Source organism: Anguilla anguilla, chromosome 8 (genome assembly GCF_013347855.1).
Source record: "Anguilla anguilla isolate fAngAng1 chromosome 8, fAngAng1.pri, whole genome shotgun sequence".
Lineage (NCBI taxonomy): Eukaryota > Metazoa > Chordata > Actinopteri > Anguilliformes > Anguillidae > Anguilla > Anguilla anguilla.
The window spans coordinates 31,682,083-31,697,556 of NC_049208.1; the positions used below are offsets into that span (position 1 = coordinate 31,682,083).

The window sequence follows — 15,474 nt, forward strand, 5'->3', positions numbered from 1 at the left end:
AGCCGGCTGGGTGCTGAGAGGGACCAGCTGAATGCTGAATTGCGGGAGTTCCATTCAGCCTCCGCGTTTAAAAAAAAAAAAAAAAAAAAACCCAGCTTCTGGGAACGCGGCCAAACGCAGGAAGCAGGCTCCAGAGCGGGGAGGCCTTGGCTTGGGCTGTACGGCAGAGTGTTTGTGTCTGTACCGGGGGAGAGGGCAAAGGGTGAGAACCGGGGAGGGGGCGCAGGGTGTTTGTCTGAAAAGGCAAGCAGCAGGCCGGCCCATATGTCAGCCTGCGCCACAAAAGGCCCCCTCTGCATATTTACCATGACAAACAAGATTACAGGGAACAATCGATCTGGCACACTTTATCGAACCCAGGCTCTGACCAGCCTCCTCCTCCCCCCCTTCTCCCGCCCCCTCCTCCTTTCCCCCGCTCTCCTCCGGCCAACCGCTCTCCGCCGCGAGCAGCAGATGCCACGCTCCCATTCACCGGGGGGCTCAAGTGTCCCCCTCTCTCCGACAGCACCCTGAAAGGGGGCCCTGAATGGGCCTGGCGAGGACTAATTGCGCCCATTGTCTGACGGTGACAGGCCTAATCCAACATGATGTGCTTGCCTTTTTTTTTTTTTTTTCTCCCTCCAAAGCTCCCCATCTCCCTCCTGCATAAAGCTCCTAATGGAGAGGCCTGTCGCCATCCCCCCGCTGCATTTCTCATTCAGATCCTGTGCTCAGCCTGCCGCGCCGCTCGGGCAAAGCGCTGTGGGGGTGGGGGGGCGTGGCAGTGAGGCAGGCTGGGGGGGGGTCGGGGGTGCTGAATGACACTGGGTCTAGTACAAGCTCTTCAGCCGGCGTTCCCCACCTATATAGAGGGAGCGAAATGATAATAATCTCTGTCTGGGCTTGTCGGAGAGACGCGGCGTAGGGAGAGGTATTCTAAAGCAAGGGGCAATTATTTTGAAGCCCCGGCTAAGCGGCTTCTCAAGCCCCCTGGGCTCAAATTAGACCCAGAGAGAAGTGCGTTAACCTGACATAGCTGATGTCACCTGTCTAAAAGTTCAAGTATTTGAGTATGGTTGCCTTCCTTCAAACTGGATGAACTCTCAACGGCTCTCCAGCGTGGTGATAAACATGCCTGTTTGCCATTGTTTATCATCAAGTGTTAACGGGTTTTGTGTTGAAACCTGACTACAAATGACACATCTCTGAATAGTTTCTTGGTAATGGAAATGGGTAAATGGTGTCTTAAAAGAAGTTTTTGGTTCTCACAGAAACAGTTTTAATTGGGTTGCACTGTGGAACAAGGGTGAAAATCCAGCTGACACAAATTTAAGGATGTAGGCTCATTACAGCACATTTTCAGAACTGATAATATAGTGTAAAATTAAAATAGCGCTGGCTTAACAGTGCTAAAAAAATTAACCAATAAACCAATTGCAGCTCAGAAATCCAAGTGTGCACCAGCAGAGGTACTGGATGACCAAAGCTGAAAAGCCACCAAGACAACTTGGTGTACTGTTCAATTTTTTGATTGAAGTAAAATTATGTTCTGACACACAACAAGCTAAGATAAAAACTGAAGAGAAAATAATCAAATGCACAGGTATTGTTGGATAACTTATATATGTTGGTTATACTTATTTTCTCATGCAAATTTATCCTTTTAAAAAAAGAAAGCTTTGAAATGAGACAAAAACATGTGCTTCATCCTTCCCCGACATGATGTATTAATACACACCACGTAAATAATCTTGCAGCACAAGTAACACATGCCATGTTGCACAAAACTACTTAAGATGCCAGTGGTAGGCCTAATACACAAGAGAAATCACTCATGAAAACAGGCCAATAATCATATTTAGAAGTTTTAGTTTTGCTAAAATATTCAGAGGACTAAACTATTTTTCATAACTGGAAAAATTATACTTGTTTCATAGTTGTGTAATTTAGGCACTTGTACATAAACACATGTAGCCTAAAAAGAGGCTTTTCCTGCAATATATTTACTTCAGGCTATAATTGGGAGCTGTACAGTAAAAAGCGTACACAGCTTTTATTTTTTTGTTCACTGCTGAATATATCAGGCAACAAGTCATTCTGCCTGACATGCCTGCAGCTGGCACAGGAAATTCATGGCTGCCAAAAGTCTGGGCTGCAAAAGAAAAATGCTTATTTGTCCATTTTGAAAAAAAAATAAAAAAACTGTTGCAGATAAAAACGCGATATGACTGCTGAATAGAAAATATGAAAAAAAAGAAAAAGGAACACTACAGAATAATACAACAGATCTGATTCAGGGGTGTGTGATCACACAGAATGCCGCACTGTAATGATCTGATTCATGATGGAGTAATTAATGGGAAGATCTTTAACTACTATACCATTACAAAATGTAACTTATTGTGATAAAAATATGGCTTTGTTGCCTTTCTGCTTCTTGTTTTGTAGTGTGTAATGTAATACTGAAGTTCTAAGAACTGTATTCATGCAAATAAACAATTTCCAAGGAAGAGGTCCTTGTGTAAAAATACAAAGGACTCCATATGCTCTTCATGCTACTTTGTGATTGAATGATGTCAGAAATACAGCAGGCAAATTCAAATCCTATGAGATGACGCAAAGAGACAGTTAGGAGCTTGCTAAGCCTGGAAGATGGGGAGGCCTTGGACGAATTAAGTCCTCTGAGTAGGGCCTGGGGCTAGATTATTGCACCGGCTGAGAAATGGTGGCTGTGTCTGGAGACACGTGGGAGGTGCGGAGGGAGGACTCATACCAGCAGATTCACTGAACCACTGTGAAGCACGCCATTTCTGCGCAACCGCACAGACAGATCCCCCACCCGCCCCCTCCCCCCCACACCCTCCCCAAGGACATCAAAGCAACATCCACCTCTGGAGCAGTGGCAAGACCACAGGCCAAGATCTCCCCACAGAGGACTGCAGGTTTAAAGATGCACAAGCAGTCCTATTCATTGCCTTTTAACACACCCATTTTCCACACTTAATCCAATGTGGAGCCACATATAAATTATTGATATATTAAAGGATATTTTTATCCTTTTTATGAATGGCACAACTCCTTAAAAGTATCTTTTCTGGACAGCCTATAAATTCTCCTGCTTATTCACTGCATTTGAAAACATTCGGGATCTTTCACAGGAACCTTTGATCCTTCACAATGGCATGTGGATAATTGTGGCGCGGAGTGGTTAATTGCATTAACGAGCGACATCCTCGACTCAGGGCCGCGGAGGTTCGCCATGCATCATTAGCCACGCCTCCCACGAGATCAGGCGACAGGGCTGTCAGCTGATGCCTTGCCCCGTGCGTGCATGTGTCCTGCTGTGAGTGTCAGCTGTCACATCTGTTGTGTTCACGTCTTTCCCCACGCAAACCTGCAGGAATGAAAATGCTCCGACATATGCTGAAAATATATTGCCTTATTTAGGGAATGTAGTGATATACGGTAGTTCATTGTAAAAAAAAACCCAAAACTAACAAACAACAACAACAACAACAACAAAAAAACAACCTCCAATCACACTGTAGGTATATATAGTACCATCACAGAATAAGGCTGATTTTAAAGTAGCATTTGTTTTCATTGTGATAGTGATACCCTGCAGTGAAACACAACAGGGAAAGAGCTGCATTCTGCACAATGGAGCAGTTGGTACAACAGGGCAAGTAATGTGAATGTTTGGCAGGCCTTTTTTTAATTACGTTATTTATGACTGCAGCATAAATAAGGGGTTAATTTTCATGTGCATTTGTGTCATAAATTAGAAAATGTATTTGTTCTCTGCCAAATTATGTGTTGTGCTGGATTCATTTTCAGGCATAATAGCAAAGAGGGATTTACATCATTTTTAACGACCAAATGAACACATTCAATAAAAGACACACATATGTAAATGAATATGGCGTTGCTCGAGCCCAGAGGAAGGGAAGTGCTTATCTGAGTGCGACAAATGGATATGGGGAATGCTGAGAGAGGCATGCTCGGAATGACTGAGCCACGGCAGCCGCAGACCTGCTGAATTCAAATGAACGCGACTGGATCCGTGCGGCGGCCAAAATAAAGCATGACTGGGGAAAACCGCAATGCTGGGTTGGTAGGGGGCGCTGTTGCCATGCAGCTAGTGGCATGGTTGCACGTAGAATCAGTGTAATGAAAATCACTGAAGGCACATACGCGCACATGTCTTCTGATATATTAATAAATGCATGAATGAGCCTTATGGAAATTAATCTTATGGAAATTAAGAGTTTTTATAATTATGTAATACATATGTAATATATCTGTCAGGGCATTCATATGTACAAGTTACATTGTATTAAAATGTTTGCAATAGTTTGTCTTGTACTTCTACACTTTCAGTTTTTAACTTCTGTTGCATTTGATTTGTGTAGAAATGGCATTGTGGTGCAGACAGATTGTTTTCCATAGCCAAGTATTTTCCTTTACTTAAATAATTAACTGAGAACAAAGCTCTCATGGTACCGACCATTCTGACTGAGGTGTTAAAATGCTTGATATAACAGTTGATTAACGATAAGAAAACCCTGTAAACCTTGAAAGAAATAAAAATGTAACTATCTCATTTCAAGTAGATCATAAAATATAACAATTATTCATTTTGTTGCCTTTTAACACTGCTTTGTTATTAAAAATGGATATATTGTGTGACAACAGAGGCTTGTATTTATAGCTCCAACACAACCACCATAAAGCCCTGCATTTTCCTCTGAATAATTTATAAAGCAGTAATGTCATGTTTGTGGTGTGCTTCTGTATGCTTTATGACTGCTTTATAAGCACCCTAAATGTAAAGTGGGACCCCATTTTGTCCATTTGTTTCATTTTACTTTTCATTATTTCTACTGTATTTTATGATAATCCACACTCAGGTACCAATTATTGTTGTATTGTATGGCTGAACTGCACAATCACTGTGTAGCTGCACCTAAGTTTAGAGACACGTACCATAACTGTTTCGGCTCATTTTCACAACAGCACTGTTTTCAAAATCATTTACTATTTGGCGATTATGAATATTTTGTTATTTACCTCTAGTAAATACCTCTTATAGTATCTTCTATTGAAGCATTCAAACTGATGGACATCGTTTCACAATTTTAGCCAGCAAGTAATGAGGGATATTGTGTGGCCACACAGTGTCTTTGTATCAAGCCCTAATACAATCAGGGATGCTGTGCAAAAGCTTATTTGAGTACTCAGCTTGTCGTAGCCAAAATACACGGCTATGGATTTACGGCTGAGGGCAGGTGCAGTGGGTCTAAAGTATCAGAGAATGTTATGATTTGTTAGCCAGTCTGGAAGGCACATGTCACAAGCTACATTATTATTTCACCAAAAGGTGAAACAGTCGTTGTGGTGGTTAAGTTTTTACAGTGGTCTAGTCTTCATTTTTTAGAGTTTAATTTTTATTACCCCTCCCAACAAAACATTTTTCCATCCATTTTTTAAGAGAAGGTGGACATATGCTTGTCACAGAAGGACTTTACATGCACAGCTACAGGCATGTTCATTGAGTTATAGGCTAAGAATAACCAGCCACTAGGTATTAACTGTTTCCTGTGCTGCACCTCCAGTTTGTCATATGTTTTCATGAGGAAACGCTTTCACTCAACCCCATATCCCCTTCTCATTCCATTTCATACCACACGCTAATTTCCCTGTGGAAATGGAGGGGGAGAGAGGTAGATTTAGCTGGCAGCTGGCTGCTCATAACTACACAGCACATGCTGGGGGTGGGTGGGCGGATATTTCATATTCTGATGGCTAGCTGGAATTGGCTCTCCTATCTTACTCTGAAACATGCTATTTCCCAGTGCCCATCGAACATAGAGAGCTCAGCTGGGCAGCTATCTTTTGAGCAGTAGACTCATGCTTGCATGAAGTGGTTATCTGATTGTACAGCCAGAGGTGTGTGTGTGTGTGTGTGTGTGTGTGTATGGGGGGATTAAGGGGATCTCTTTGGGGTGATTTGCTGCAACATTTCACCCAAGGAAGAGGGTTAATTTATATTCATTACCCCATCTGGAAAGAAGCCTGATTAAGAAGTATAAATCCAAGCTCAGGCTGAGATTGAACATAGGAAAATGCGTGGAGTTCACAGAATGATCACGCCAGAGTTTGATGAATAACATATCAAGCTGTTTACAGACGTGTGACATTGACGTCAGAAACTCAATCCTGAATCGTGAAAAATGTGACTTCCCATATACCGTACAGTCATAAGTATTTGGACTGTGAAAATTTTGGTTCTTTTGGCTCTGTACACCTGCACACTGAATTTGAAATGAGACAATATTGGTTAAAGTGCAGTCTATCAGCTTTATTTTGCAGATATTTGCATCCATTTTGGGTGAACCATGTAGGAATTGCAGTCCCTTTTATACATAGTCCTCCCATTTTGAGGAACCGAAAGTAATGGGAGTCAGTAAGTTGGACAATTGGCTTCTCACCTGTTTCTTGGACAGATGTGTGTTGATGCATAATTAGTTCTTGCACAAGAAAGCAAAATAAAAATAAAAAAGGTCTAGCATTGTAAGCATGGCGTTAGCATTTGGAGTCTGTTGCTGTTGTCCCTCAACATTAGGACCAAAGAAGTGTCAATGCCTGCAAAGCTGGCTATCATGAGCCTGAAAAATTATAATAAATCAGAGACATGGCCAAACCATTGGGTGTGTCAAAAGAAAATGTTTGGCAAAATGTTAAAAAGCAAGAATGCAATGGCGAGCTCAGCAACAGCAAACAACCTGATATACTACAGAAGACCACTGTAGTAGATGAGCAAAGAATATTTTCAGTTTTGAAGAAAAAACACTTTTCAACAGATCAAGAAAGCTCTCCAGGATGTAGGCATAGATGTGTAAAAGACTAAAATAAAAAGAAGACGACACCAGCATAGCATCAGAGGGTTCACTGCAAGATGTAAACCACTAGTACGCCTCAAGAACAGAATGGGCCATGTTAGAGTTTGCTTAAAAGTATGTTTAAAAAACTGTGGAGTTCTGGAACAAATGCTTTGGGACAGATGATATTATTATTAATTGGTACCAGAGTGATGGAAAGTGAAAAGTGTAATGAAAGAAAGGAACTGGCCATGATCCAAAGCATACCAGGTATATATAGACCCATCCCATTGGGTCTTCATAGAGACATTCAGTGCAATTCAAATGTTTGAAAAAACAATTGGATTGGGACTGAAAATTGTATGACTATATTTTCTGAAGAATGTTAATGTGAATATAATCAGCAAGACAGTCAAATGTAGTGATCTGTCTGATTTTAGTATAGGCTCAATGAAATCAAAGAAATCCTACTGTCCTTGTGATGGCAAGAATTTCTCAAATGTAGAATAGAATAGAACAGAACAGAATAGAATAGAATAGAATAGAATAGAATAGAATAGAATAGAAAACTTCATTGTCCATTAAATATAAAATAAAATGGAAATTTTCCTTCAGCTCAATGCTCATTGCAAGTGACACAGACAAAGGTATACACAGATTAAAAAACATAACAGCAAATATTGGACATAGGAACACGTTTCTAATCTTATATAATGCAACGCACACAAGTGCATGTAGGACAAAGAAGAAAAGTGGGGTGAGGATAAGCTTACATGATCAGATGAGGTTTAACAAAACACTTAACCAAAAGCTATTTCAACGCTGGTCCCAAAAGCATGGGTGAGTTGCTGTTTAATGCAATTCTGCACAAAACAGGCAGATTACAGCTACTCATGTAGAGTAATGACACTCTATGCATGTTATCTTTCAGTGGACAGGTTTAACCTACCTAAAGCCTGGATATTAAACACATTTGGTCCTTATGGGACAGCATTAGGTCCTAATGTGATTAAAAAACAACCTAGAACAGCATGCAATAGAGATATAAGGCACATCATAAGTGTTAGCGACAAGCATGGGCCATTACATTATTCATATATAATACAATGTAACAGGACAAGATGTATTTTTTACTGAATGTGCAAGGTGATTGTTTGAGTGAGGTTTTCACCTTCTGAAGTGCACATATTACACAGTTTGACTGAACTGTATGGGATCCAACAGAGGTGGTCTTACGTTTGTGTATTGCATGGTGTCTTTTAGATAATAATCTGTCCATAATTTTCCATGGTCTGTTGTGGGTCTGTATTCACCAAAGTACAGCAGAATGTCATTAACTGCTATGGGAATGCTAAAAAAGTGATGCATTCAGTGACCGACTATCAATCAAAATCTGTCAGCACCTCTAATTGCTTAAGATACTGTATTTCAGGAGGTGAAATCTATGTATATTTAACTTCCGAAGCTGCAGTAAAACATAAATTGCTTTCACTGGAGCATCAGAAAATGTATGTTTACGATGTCCATTAACAATCATTAACAATATTTTGTGAGGAAGTGTGAAGATAAACTTTTCAGCTTTTGAAAAACTAATAAATTTAATCACTGTATGGTGTATTCATTTATGTTATGTCTTTTGTTCTGTGAACAACTTTTCTGGACATGAAGTCTGCTTTTGACCTCTGGTAAGGTAACTCGTTAGACAAACATGGCTAGGCAACTCACTGTCAGTATAGTAGAGATAGAGGATATCTCTAGCAGACGTGAATTGAAAATGTGGACAGGCTCACAAACGATGTGCACAATGCACCGTTGTCCCAATGATTGAATTGTCATTAGGAAATGATAACATTGTCATCTCTCAAGAGCATTGCTTGCATATTTTGAATCCAACACGTAAAAGAAGTGAAAACAATTGTAAATGTGCTCCAAGCTTTAAACCAGAAAATACCTTGAGTCTTCTTCAGGTGTGCTCATTCAATTGCAGGTAAATTATATCTCTCTAGTATCATACCATTGCATGCATGCACATTCACACACACACACACACACAAACCACAACATTTCTCAGTGCTTGCCTTGTGATCATGACTTAAAATCTGGAGAAAACTGAAAAGTGAAAAATATTTAAACAGTGATACAGTTTCATTTTGTCCCACAGGTAAAATTAAATAATACCTTTCCCACAAGTTTAACTGTAATACTACACCAAATCAAATTCTCACCACATATTATTTCTAATCATCTGAAAATAATGACTGCCTGATGTGAGGTATTTAGGTTGACTGCCCCCTGCTTAGGCTATAGACAGTAAGTAATTTACTTTTCTAATGAATCAGCATCATTTCTGATAACCTTTTTTATTTATTCCTTTTGCAATAATCACTTTATCAAAAATCCAAATGTAATCTAATTTCACAAATAAAAATTTAATTTCAGATTTTCTAGATTCTCATTGAATGCAACTTTTAATTTTTTTAGTATCTGCAGGGCCAATGTACAAAAACAAAGTTCCAAAGGCGCACCATAGTCTATTTGACTGAGCTGAAATCCATACTCCCATAGAACAAAATAAATAGGACATTTTACATTTTAATCATGCACAATATTTTTAAGCAATGTTTAAAAAGCCAAATGAAAAATGAAAAGGACTCCTTCAATGGAATGCTGTAGTCAATGCTAAATTAGTAGTCAAAATTAGACAAAGGTGGGTTATGAAGAGTACATGGACCGTGTGCATACAGCATTTATTTAATATATCCCATGGCACACAACAGAGACCAGACCTGAGGTAAAATGGTGTGTGATTTTGTATGAACTTCTAAAATTATTGTCTGTACTTCATAACCTCAGAGCAAGCTAATAAGAAAATAGAAAGCTTGCAATCCTCATTCTCAAGAGGGACTGGCCTGCTTGAAAAGATAATTAACACATTATTCTTATGTCAATGTTATGGGATAAAAAGAGGAGGTATATTCATTATTAATTCATCAAAACATCCTGTGGTTGAAACTAATAACTTTGTTTTTTTTTTTTTTTTAATTCCCCCACTACAATGCATGAAGAGTAATGTGAAAGACAAAAGAAAAAGTTTCTGTTATGATTCATAACATCACAAGAGAAATCTCATGCTCCCCGGTCCCATTTTCCATCCTGGAAGAAAAATCCTGATCAATGTTTCTGAGTTAAATTTGTATCACAAACATTGTATTACAGATTTGCGTGCGTTTTTTTGCAATGGGGAGCATGTCTCTTTAAAACGGTTAACTCCAGCCTGGATTCGATCGACACATTGTCCTTAACTTTGACTCTCAATTAAATGCAAGATTTCTTTTTCCCCCGCAAACACAGCCTGGCAAGTTCAGCGATACCAAAAAAATGTACGCATGGTTTGGTAAGAAAAAAGACAAACAAAACAAACATGCATTTAGGACAAATGTTGACTGGCGCAGGTGTTTCCTCTCATTCCCCTAACCCGCCCACAGGCCCTAATTACACCTCTACTGTTAGAGGCACACATGTTTGGCAGAGATGTCATTTCTGGGTCATTTTTCAGGATTATTGCAAAGCTTTGCTGGCTGGCTTGCCAGTCTGTTCCATCAGGCCACTGCAACTGGTGCAGAATGCTTCTGCCCACATGGTTCCTAAATTCCTGAATTCACTGGGTGCCTCCCATTACTTTTCACACCTCACCTCCTTTCCTCCACTCCTCAACAACCACTTGTCTCCTACCCGGAAGAATGTGGAGGAAAGGAGGGGAGGAGATGAGTGGAGGAAAGGAGAGACAACTGGGAAAACTGCTTGTTGATCATCAAAATCGATGTTGACCATTGATGAAATAGCGCTATCGTAAGCGTTATTTTTTGAGGAGCCCACAAACAGTCCCATAGCCAGTCACAGATCTTACACGTTATCAGCCAATTTAAAGATAGAAAATACTTTGTAAGTTTCGAATATGATTAGGTGCATGTGCAATAGCCTGTAGCCTACAAAGATGAACCTGACATTGCGGTTTATGTCAAGACACAAAGTAATAGCCTATGTAAGCAGCAACATTAGATCAAAGTAAATCTCATAGTATACAAACATAATGGTTTACTGTCATTCCTGAATCCTGATGTGCCTGGTGTCTAAACGTACAGAGCACTAATTCACCGCATACAGGTCTATTATAGTTAAACAGCCTTCATTCTATTGCCAGTTCATTGCATCTCACACAAGCCAATTCAGAAACCTTTCAGTAGATTAGTGAAATGGGTATATCACCTCATATTATCTGAGTTATTGCGTCCCCAGGAAAGGGTAAACGATACTGACATCAGTCTGCAGTTTGCTAGTTACAACTTCTTATATTTAACTAGTTAGCTTGCTAATTAGCACGCTTATTGAATACAGTCCTAGCAAAAGTTACATCCCACAATGAAGTTCTGCAAATAACATCTTGCTGAGATACGTAGCCAGCAGTTGCTAGCTAGCTAATGTTACTGTTTGTCAAGCTGTGGTTCACTAAAAGCTCACTGTTTTCAGTTTTTACAAATTTTTAAAAAGGAGCTGATCGTTTCAGATAGATTTTCACCTGGATTTTATGTTTCCACGCATCAAAAAATGTTGTTCCTGTTTGTGTGGGATCAGGTAAACAGTGTCCTCAGGTGGTGATATTGACCCTTTGTCAAGCCCCTCCCAAGTCCTGCTCTCCTTAGTTACTGCTGCTAGTTCTGTCAAGCTTGCGCTTCCGTAGAAAGGTTTCCATAGAAAACCCATTGAGAGGACCCATCAGTTTTATTCATTTGTATTTGTACTGCATTTGTATTGAGTTCAGTTTGAACAGACTACCACCTTGTTAATCAAGCAACTCCCAGGTATGTTACAGTGCACTTCAATTAATTTCAATTCAGACTACTGGCGGAGGCTACAGTTAACATATGCAAACAATTCTTACTGTACTTACTGTGACCAGTGACTTGTTTAGTATGCACATAAGTAACTAAATGCTTCCTGGTAATTGAATCAAATAAATTGTCAGGTCATCTTAATTTCTTTGTCTTTGTGCTCCCACCTCCTTAGAGGTCAGAGTTGTGTAGACCACTTTTCTCCCGATGTCATGTACGCTAGCTGATTGTTAATGATGCTCCGTAGTCAAGGTTGTCAGGTGCCTGTGTCATTCTCCTAGCATTGAGTCAAAATCCCTTACTTGAAGCCGTTTTCACAGATGAACTGGTAACAATCCATACTTGATGTTAAAATTTGTATGTATGGAAAAGTTTTATTGATGTTAGCTGGCTAACGATGGCTATTGTCAGCATCCCTCCTTCCAAGTTACCACCAGCTGTTAATGTCCACTTTTGGAGACTGTTATCTCATCCATATGTCGACAGCAGGGACTCAAGTATGTAGTCCAGTGTTATATATAACAAATAATAATAAAATATTAGCACATAATGTTATTCCTCTCAGAATAAAAGAGAGAAGCCTCATCTGCTGTCAGTGAACGTGAGTGGCACTGTCATGATACAGAACTATCCGTACATTGCTGGGTAAAATTTTCTTCTTGTATGCATTTTTTATTTTTATTTTAGATATGATATACAGATAGGCTACAACTCCTCAGTGATTTTACAGTGAACTGAGACTCAAACTTGTGCAACCCAAGTGGGGGGTTTTATTTATAAAAGTGCCCCTGAACTATTATACAAACATTTATATACACATAAAAAAGAAAAGAATCAGCACATAAATTGTACCCATTCCATTCCATTGCACCGACCTACCACCAGACACTGCTGAGAGCAAATGACCTGCTTATATACACTACACGTTATCCGGACTATACCATGTCCATACAATATTCAATTATCAATTATCTCAGAATAAATGACAATATATATTTTTATACATAGAAATCATTATAAATATATTATCAGTTGCTACTTTATATCTAACAATCAGATAGGTAATTGAATATGAGAAAACATTACGTATACACTTTAGGGTCTTCCCCCGTCTAAAATAGCCAATTCTTCTTGTCCAGCGCATCCAATGAAATTGCAGAAGATCTTGACATTCGAATTACGTCATTCCAGTTTGAACATGGAACAAACGGAACGAACAACGGTTATTTGAAATTCTAAACATTGCGTTTATTGAACATGGTGTAGTGAAAAAAAAAAATCTATTTAATGTTTGTTATTTGCAGTACATTATGGTGGTGAACAGATGTACAGTAGCCAATGTGTTTGAGTTGACAAACCGGCAAACATAAATGGTGCGCATTTCATTTATGAAAGGGGTTTACTGGCGCCAAACAACCGCTACTATAATAAGCAGATGAAACACGATAGTTTAAAAAAGTGTCCTAGCAGGAATGGAGGGTTCGCTCCTTTACAGTGCCAAAATACACAAATAAATTCAAGTGATAGAGGATGCACAAATGTGAACAGCTGCATTTATTTGTGGATCAGCTACATTTATTGGTGGATCGGTTACATTTATATATTTATTTTTGAGACTAATATATGCATAGGGTTGTACCGCCATGCAATATGGGGACGAACATTTTTAATTAAAAAAAAATTACATTTTAAATATAATGTGCTTTGTTCTTTGCTCATATCTACAGTATTGGGTATGACTGTAAAGGAATGTGGTTTGTGGTTATAGCATATGTAGGCCCTATGTCTGCTGTGCTGTCAATGCTATGGAATGTGCATACCAGCTGCTGTAAGAGTAGCCTACAAAGGAATAATGTGATTTGTAAAATATTTTATATGGTACACTCTTGGCTGTCACTATATAATGCAGACACGAGAAATGTTGAGGGATATGTGTTTTTGCTTAAGTTTGCAGTTGATTTATGAAAGACAGCGCACCCTATGCATTGTGTACGCAGCAAGTCTAGCGCCCTGGGTGTCATGTATGAAACAGAGCCAGATTTCTAAGCAGCCTGCATGAAAGAGGGCTTGCATACTGCTCTGCTCATCATGTGTAAAACGAAGTTTGCGTTCTGAGAATCATGTATGAATGTGATAGCACTTGTACCCTACACATAGGCCTATACGAAAGAGAGCTAACATTCTAAGCACCATGTACTGGTTTAGTGCCTTGCACTTAGAGTCTAGTAAGTGAGACAAAGTGCTACACACATTTACAACGGAGCATTTATTGGACTTTCCCGACTAAATGTTCATTTTTCACATTTGTGATGCATCATGCTAATGGTAAGCACTGGGGTCCAAAAGAACTCTCTCATTCTACTGAAGATAATCTTTCTCTTGTGCTTTTCTGCCACGCACTGAACACATGTACTGTAAACATAAAAGCAAGATTTTACTAAATTTCATTTCCAAAAGCATGCTTTTTCTTTTCAAAACTAAAAGAAACTTTTAAAGCAAGGGGTTTTAAAGGATATACAAATGATTATTTTAACAAGTTTCGAAACACCTGGCTTGTACATTTGTGAAGGAATTTTACCTATTAATATCTGGCTAGCACAGGTGGTACTGTATCGTGGCCCATCACACTCAGCCTGAACTCAGGGGAATCACAGGGTTTCACCATAGACATGCATATTTTACTAGACAGGTGCACGACTAACCTAAGCTTGTGAAGCCCCGGAAGTACAGGCTGTACTTTGCACGTTGAGTGTGAAACGTTGGAGCTCCCATTAAAGTGAATGGGGAATATCAGATTTTTGATGGCAAAATAAAACTTCCCCAATGGGATTTAGAAACTCGATTAACGATCGTTATGTTTCATATGGAATGCATATTGTGAAAATATGTAATATGTCGTAAAATATGCAAATTTTAATAAATATTTCCATAACATCTTGAACAAAACAGCCATTGTTTCACAAACTGCTACACATATTGAAATTTATGATAACAAAAAATTGACCGGTGAGGTTGTTGAATCACCTTGGTTTTCTATATTGAATTCAATAGGCAGCAAGCTCTTTTGTGCTCAACATGCGCTGTTGAGGTTGATTCTTGTTACTTCCTAGGCTTCACTGCTTGGCCTTTGATACCATTTCCAGTTCCTATGTATGCTCTATGAGCTTCACAGGTCCTCTGTGCCCACATACCCAAGGAAATATGTACCAATGTCCCTTCCCTGAACGCAGTAGATGCACAAGGCTGGAGGAATTATCTTATAGTACTTTGTCACACTCAAGGTCAGTTGTGTAGCAGATGATCAGAAGCTTGTTTACTAAAATACCCAAGGCACTTTCCAACAATTGCCACACTCAAAGAAGAAGATAGTCAAATATATTGATGGGAAGGTCAGACTTCATGGATCCAAAAACAGATGAAGCTTTCATGCCTTATTAACAATTCCCCTTGGACAGCCAAAGTTGTGATTGGTTCACACAAGCCATCAATTTACAGGCTGTTAGACCATTAATGATTTTCATAAAGTTGCACTCTCATCAGCAGTTAAAAGTTCTGACCCATTTCACGTTGGTAGGAGGGATAACGACGGCAGCAGGTTGCATGTGATTGGATACGTCTCTTCAAGCGTGAAGGGCATCAGATTGTCTGACTGTCTAGGGGGCTTGGACATGATTGGTGTACAGTATGTGCAAAGTACCAAGCAGAGCTACCAGCGAAGATGCAAT

General features: G+C 39.4%; 1 long non-coding RNA gene across 2 annotated transcripts in view; it reads left to right on the forward strand.

The window, feature by feature from the left end:
* Positions 1–12,930: 12,930 nt before the first annotated feature.
* The window catches only part of LOC118234156, a 39,567-nt gene continuing 37,023 nt past the window's right edge, over positions 12,931–15,474 (forward strand). For both annotated transcript variants that reach the window (XR_004766631.1, XR_004766632.1), the window contains exon 1: positions 12,931–12,971. This is a non-coding gene — a long non-coding RNA (uncharacterized LOC118234156). The remainder of the gene's footprint in view (positions 12,972–15,474) is intronic.